We start from the raw sequence: 7,874 nt of genomic DNA on the forward strand, positions 1-7,874 counted from the left end.
AACTCAGCCCTGCTACATCCGACAAACTCAGCCCTGCTACATCCGACAAACTGAGCTCTGCTACATCCGACAAACTGAGCTCTGCTACATCCGACAAACTCAGCACTGCTACATCCGACAAACTCAGCACTGCTACATCCGACAAACTCAGCACTGCTACATCCGACAAACTCAGCACTGCTACATCCGACAAACTCAGCGCTGCTACATCCGACAAACTCAGCACTGCTACATCCGACAACCTCAGCTCTGCTACATCCGACAAACTGAGCTCTGCTACATCCGACAAACTCAGCACTGCTACATCCGACAAACTCAGCACTGCTACATCCGACAAACTCAGCGCTGCTACAATAAAGTCAGAAGGTAAAGTCTTACAAGGGCTGTAGATTAATATTTACAGCAGGAGACTTTCTTTTACCTTTTTGTCTCAAATCCAAAGATCCCTTCAGTACAGAAGATGCTCCTTGAGGGTCCACCACTGCCCGGACAGGCTGGAGATCCACAGAGGAGGAAGCAGCTGGACCATAAGTGGTGGAGAAGGCTCTGCTGAGGACTCCTGCTCCTGCCTGGACCTCCTGAATGTCTGAGCTCCTGGCTCCAGGCTTCCCGACAATTGGAGGTAGTCCCTGGCTCAGCAGCTCCAGACCTGACCATGGATGGATGGATGATGGAGGAGGAGCATGCAGGGGGAGATCCAACCTGTCACTGGCTGCCCCCCAAAAGGAGGGGAGGTGGTGGTGAGATTTCAGGGTCCCTGGTCCAGATTAACCCTTGAGCTGCCCACTTGTGGTATCATAATAGTGAGTGGAGCCTGTGAGATGTAGCAGAGCTGAGCTTGTAAGTGGTGGCAGGTGCTAGATATAGCAAGGCTGGTGTGGATGTAGCAGAGCCAAGTTGAGCTCAATATGTTACATGCAGCAGGTTGAGCTTGGGAGATAGAATTAACAATTTGCATAGGACTGCAGGTGAATGTACTGAATTATCTCACACGGTGGATAAACTCAGCTCTGCTACATCGGCACATGCACACAATGCAGAGCTTCATGTCCAGTTGCATGCATCTTACTGTGTGTGTGCTGCAGAGTCAGACATGGTCATCAATAAGTAATAGCGTCACTTTCCTCCTCCACAGACCAGGTCCTAATACATGAAACCCCATCCAGGTGTCCTCAGGTGTTAGATACTCAGTGAGATCCTGCACATCTCAACATCCAGGAGCAGGGCAGAACATGCAGATCCTTCTCCCAAGTGTGGCCCCTGCTGTGGTCACTAGGGGGCGCTGGGGACTAGAATGTGGGCGCATCCCTGAGCTGGACCGGGATCTGCTACAATTCATTTAGAAGCCCCATAAAGCTGTGAGGTTATTTATGATCTTGACATAGTGATGTGTAAAATGCAGCGAATCAATGGATGGAGAAATGATTTATGCTTCAATGAGGGCAAAGCATCCAGAGATTCTCCGAAAGGAGGCAATTAAAGAAATGTATTTCCACAAGGCAAAGTAGATATGCAAGAGCGACCCAGGCCAGCGACCCTGCAGAGTATCTGCGTATCCAAACAGTGAGCATACAGAGTATCTGCGTATCCAAACCAGTGGGTCTACAGAGTATCTGCGTATCCAAACCAGTGGGTCTACAGAGTATCTGCGTATCCAAACCAGTGGGTCTACAGAGTATCTGCGTATCCAAACCAGTGAGCCTACAGAGTATCTGCGTATCCAAACCAATGAGCATACAGAGTATCTGCGTATCCAAACCAATGAGCATACAGAGTATCTGCGTATCCAAACCAGTGACCCCACAGAGTATCTGCATATACAAACCAGTGAACCTACAGAGTATCTACTTATCCAAACCAGTGAGCCTACAGAGTATCTGCGTATCCAAACCAGTGAGCCTACAGAGTATCTGCGTATCCAAACCAGTCAGCCTACAGAGTATCTGCGAATCCAAACCAGTGACCCCACAGAGTATCTGCATATCCAAACCAGTCAGCCTACAGAGTATCTGCGTATCCAAACCAGTGACCCCACAGAGTATCTGCGTATCCAAACCAGTCAGCCTACAGAGTATCTGTGTATCCAAACCAGTGACCCCACAGAGTATCTGCGTATCCAAACCAGTCAGCCTACAGAGTATCTGTGTATCCAAACCAGTGAGCCTACAGAGTATCTGCGTACACAAACCAGTCAGCCTACAGAGTATCTGCGTATCCAAACCAGTGAGCCTACAGAGTATCTGCGTATCCAAACCAGTGAGCCTACAGAGTATCTGCATATCCAAACAGTGAGCCTACAGAGTATCTGCGTATCCAAACCAGTGACCCCACAGAGTATCTGCATATCCAAACCAGTGAGCCTACAGAGTATCTGCGTATCCAAACCAGTGAGCCTACAGAGTATCTGTGTATCCAAACCAGTGACCCCACAGAGTATCTGCATATCCAAACCAGTGAGCCTACAGAGTATCTGCGTATCCAAACCAGTGACCCCACAGAGTATCTGCATATCCAAACCAGTGAGCCTACAGAGTATCTGCGTATCCAAACCAGTGACCCCACAGAGTATCTGCATATCCAAACCAGTGAGCCTACAGAGTATCTGCATATCCAAACCAGTCAGCCTACAGAGTATCTGCGTATCCAAACCAGTGAGCCTACAGAGTATCTGCGTATCCAAACCAGTGACCCCACAGAGTATCTGCGTATCCAAACCAGTGACCCCACAGAGTATCTGCATATCCAAACCAGTGAGCCTACAGAGTATCTGCATATCCAAACCAGTGACCCCACAGAGTATCTGCGTATCCAAACCAGTGAGCCTACAGAGTATCTGCATATCCAAACCAGTGACCCCACAAATCATCTACATATCCAAACCAGTGAGCCTACAGAGTATCTGCATATCCAAACCAGTGAGCCTACAGAGTATCTGCGTATCCAAACCAGTGACCCCACAAATCATCTACATATCCAAACCAGTGAGCCTACAGAGTATCTGCGTACACAAACCAGTGAGTCTAAAGAGTATCTGCAGATCCAAACCAGAGACCCTACAGAGGATCTACATAGCTGAGCTTGTAAGTGGTGGCAGGTGCTATTGAGTTGAGCTCAATATGTTACATGCAGCAGATTGAGCTTGGGAGATAGGAGATTAACAATTTGCATAGGACTGCAGGTGAATGTACTGAATTATCTCATCACACACGGTTGATAAACTACATAACCAAACCAGTGACCCCACAAAGCATCTACATATCCAAACCAGTGACCCCACAGAGTATCTGCATATCCAAACCAGTGACCCTACTGAGCCCCTACATATCCAAACCAGTGAACCTACAGAGCATCTACATATCCAAACCAGTGACCCCACATAGGATCTATATATCCAAACCAGTGAACCTACTGAGCCCCTACATATCCAAACCAGTGAACCTACAGAGCATCTACATATCCAAGCCATTGACCGCACAGAACATCTGCATATCCAAACCAGTGACCCCACAGAGAATCTACATATCCAAACCAGTGACCCCCACAGAGCATCTACATAGCCAAACCAGTGACCCCACAGAGCATCTGCATAACCAAACAGTGACCCCCACAGAGCATCTACATATCCAAACCAGTGACCCCTCAAAGTATCTACATATCCAAACCAGTGACCCCTCAAAGTATCTACATATCCAAGCCAGTGACCCCATAGAAGATCTTCATATACAATCCAGTGACCCCACAAAGCATCTACATATTCAAGCCAGTGAAACCACAGAACATCTACGTATCCAAACCAGTGACCCCACAGAGCATCTGCTTTTCTAAACCAGTGAGCCTATAGCAATCCGGCAGTGACAACCATAGAGGTCGGCTGGAGGCCTCTGATTGTTATGCAAACCCATCGGCGACCAGCAGTCATGTGATACTGGCGCTGATGGTGGGAATTACCGGCACGCTTTCTGGAAGTGTTTGACAGCAGCATTTAACCAGTTAACAGCTGCAGGTGGATTGCGATTCCACTCGCGGCTGGTTGAGGCACATGTTAGCTGTTCAAAACATTCAGAAGGGCGCAAATGGGTGCAAAGGTGAAGTGTTTCTAATTAGTGCAGGAGTAGGGGAAATCAGTCGCTGCGCTCTTCAGGCTACTCTCTGTCGCGATAAACCCATGACAAACTTGAACTGCACATGTTTGAGAGATATTTAGCTGATGTGTAGAAGAGAGGACCGGGCTGCTGCGGCTGCTGAAGTGTCGGGTCCAGAACTGCTGGGGCCGAACCTCCTGCTTCTGAGGGGAACGAGATTGAAGCCGGAACGAGCCGGTACCCAGGGTGAAGGGGGCGTGGCTAGTCTGTGTGAGGTAAAATGCATTGGGCGGCAACTGGGGTGTTGTTCCCACCAGAACACCGATGAGGGGCAGACTGCAACCACTGTGAGGGGATCGACAGGCCGCGGCATGAAGAGAAAGGGCGGCATAGTGAGGGACTCACCGAAACTGACAAGTGCGCAGGAGAGCGTGCGAACGACAGAGCATCGAAGTACAAACGTCCACGCGTCAGTTGATATTCAGAGAGGTTCACGCCGGGTAAAGCATTGCAGCGCAGCCCTTCAGGCCACAGCAGCTCAGTAGGAACAGAAGAATTTTTTGTGGTCTCTGGATCAGGCCTCTATAAGACACTAGATGCTATTCTAAAGTCAGGTCCCCTACTGTATGACACTAGGAACAGAAGAATATTTTATGTGGCCTCTGAATCAGGCCTCTACAGCTTAATTTCAACCCAACAAAATTACAAAGTGTGATACTGTGAGCTGTCTAACTTTTTGCAACTGAAAAGTTATAATTTTTTTTAATGTGCCTTAGGTCTGCAGAAAGTTTCATATCACCACAGCACTAAATGACAAGGTGGAATACAGCAGGCTGTTTCACATTTAGTGAAAACATATAATTTAGAACGCTATACTCGTGCATGGAGCACAATAGAAGCAGTGCACAACACACTTGTAGGCAGGGGCTGGCTGGCAGGGAGGCAAATTCCCCCAGGGCTGCTACCCCAGCAGCGCAGCCATGTCTGCTGTGCTGTGATGCGGCCGGCAGCTGAGTACGGCCTTGCGCATCATTCTGTCTCATAAGCTGCAAACCGCGGTTTGTGAGACCTCAGCGTGCTCATGCAGGGGGTGCGATAATGTCATTGTCTCGCGCCACTCTACAGGCCAGAAGAGAAGACGGAGGCTGTGGTGCCAGGAATCAGGATGAGGTGAGTATAAACTTCATTATTTGTTATATGAATGGGCTGTGGGGCCATCCTACTATATATATGGGGGCTGGGGCCATCCTACTGTATATATGGAAGAACTGGGGCCATCATACTGTATATATGGGGGCTGGGGCCATCATACTGTATATATGGAGGAACTGGGGCCATCATACTGTATATATGGGGGCTGGGGCCATCATACTGTATATATGGGGGCTGGGGCCATCATACTTTATATATGGGGCTGGGGCCATCATACTGTATATATGGGGGCTGGGGCCATCCTACTATATATGGGGGCTGGGGCCATCATACTATATATATGGGGGCTGGGGCCATCATACTATATATATATGGAGGAACTGGGGCCATCATACTGTATATATGGGGGCTGGGGCCATCATACTGTATATATGGAGGAACTGGGGCCATCATACTGTATATATGGGGGCTGGGGCCATCATACTTTATATATGGAGGAACTGAGGCCATCATACTGTATATATGGGGGCTGGGGCCATCATACTGTATATATGGGGGCAGGGGCCATCATACTGTATATATGGGGGCTGGGGCCATCATACTGTATATATGGGGGCTGGGGCCATCATACTGTATATATGGGGGCTGGGGCCATCATACTGTATATATGGGGGCTGGGGCCATCATACTGTATATATGGGGGCTGGGGCCATCATACTTTATATATGGGGGCTGGTGCCATCATACTGTATATATGGGGGCAGGGGCCATCATACTGTATATATGGGGGCTGGGGCCATCATACTGTATATATGGGGGCTGGGGCCATCATACTGTATATATGGGGGCTGGGGCCATCATACTGTATATATGGGGGCTGGGGCCATCATACTGTATATATGGAGGCTGGGGCCATCATACTGTATATATGGAGGAGCTGGGGCCATCATACTTTATATATGGGGGCTGGTGCCATCATACTGTATATATGGAGGAGCTGGGGCCATCATACTTTATATATGGGGGCTGGGACCATCCTACTGTATATATGGAGGAGCTGGGGCCATCATACTGTATATATGGGGGCTGGGGCCATCATACTGTATATATGGGGGCAGGGGCCATCATACTGTATATATGGGGGCTGGGGCCATCATACTGTATATATGGGGGCTGGGGCCATCATACTGTATATATGGGGGCTGGGGCCATCATACTGTATATATGGGGGCTGGGGCCATCATACTGTATATATGGAGGAACTGGGGCCATCATACTGTATATATGGGGGCTGGGGCCATCATACTGTATATATGGGGGCTGGGGCCATCATACTTTATGTATGGAGGAACTGGGGCCATCATACTGTATATATGGAGGAGCTGGGGCCATCATACTTTATATATGGGGGCTGGTGCCATCATACTGTATATATGGAGGAACTGGGGCCATCATACTTTGTATATGGAGGAACTGGGTCCATCATACTGTATATATGGAGGAAGTGGGGCCATCATACTGTATATATGGGGGCTGGGGCCATCATACTGTATATATGGAGGAGCTGGGGCCATCATACTTTATATATGGGGGCTGGGACCATCCTACTGTATATATGGAGGAGCTGGGGCCATCATACTTTATATATGGGGGCTGGTGCCATCATACTGTATATATGGAGGAACTGGGGCCATCATACTTTGTATATGGAGGAACTGGGTCCATCATACTGTATATATGGAGGAAGTGGGGCCATCATACTTTATATATGGGGGCTGGTGCCATCATACTGTATATATGGAGGAGCTGGGGCCATCATACTTTATATATGGGGGCTGGGACCATCCTACTGTATATATGGAGGAGCTGGGGCCATCATACTGTATATATGGGGGCTGGGGCCATCATACTGTATATATGGGGGCAGGGGCCATCATACTGTATATATGGAGGCTGGGGCCATCATACTGTATATATGGGGGCTGGGGCCATCATACTATATATATGGGGGCTGGGGCCATCATACTGTATATATGGGGGCTGGGGCCATCATACTGTATATATGGAGGAGCTGGGGCCATCATACTTTATATATGGGGGCTGGTGCCATCATACTGTATATATGGAGGAACTGGGGCCATCATACTTTGTATATGGAGGCTGGGGCCATCATACTGTATATATGGGGGCTGGGGCCATCATACTGTATATATGGAGGAACTGGGGCCATCATACTGTATATATGGGGGCTGGGGCCATCATACTGTATATATGGGGGCTGGGGCCATCATACTTTATGTATGGAGGAACTGGGCCATCATACTGTATATATGGAGGAGCTGGGGCCATCATACTTTATATATGGGGGCTGGTGCCATCATACTGTATATATGGAGGAACTGGGGCCATCATACTTTGTATATGGAGGAACTGGGTCCATCATACTGTATATATGGAGGAAGTGGGGCCATCATACTGTATATATGGGGGCTGGGGCCATCATACTATATATATGGGGGCTGGGGCCATCATACTTTATGTATGGAGGAACTGGGGCGATCATACTTTATATATGGAGGAACTGGGGCCATTATACTGTATATATGGAGGAACTGGAGCCATCATACTGTATATATGGGG

General features: G+C 48.5%; 1 protein-coding gene across 1 annotated transcript in view; it reads right to left on the reverse strand.

Annotated features, from left to right (window-relative positions):
- The window catches only part of CHRNA2 (cholinergic receptor nicotinic alpha 2 subunit), a 147,073-nt gene extending 145,824 nt beyond the window's left edge, over window positions 1–1,249 (reverse strand). Inside the window, exon 1 of the mRNA XM_077291780.1 lies at window positions 422–1,249. The gene's annotated coding sequence lies outside the window, so the exon portion shown is untranslated. The remainder of the gene's footprint in view (window positions 1–421) is intronic.
- Between the last annotated feature and the right edge of the window lie 6,625 nt (window positions 1,250–7,874).

This window comes from Ranitomeya variabilis, chromosome 2 (assembly GCF_051348905.1).
Source record: "Ranitomeya variabilis isolate aRanVar5 chromosome 2, aRanVar5.hap1, whole genome shotgun sequence".
NCBI lineage: Eukaryota > Metazoa > Chordata > Amphibia > Anura > Dendrobatidae > Ranitomeya > Ranitomeya variabilis.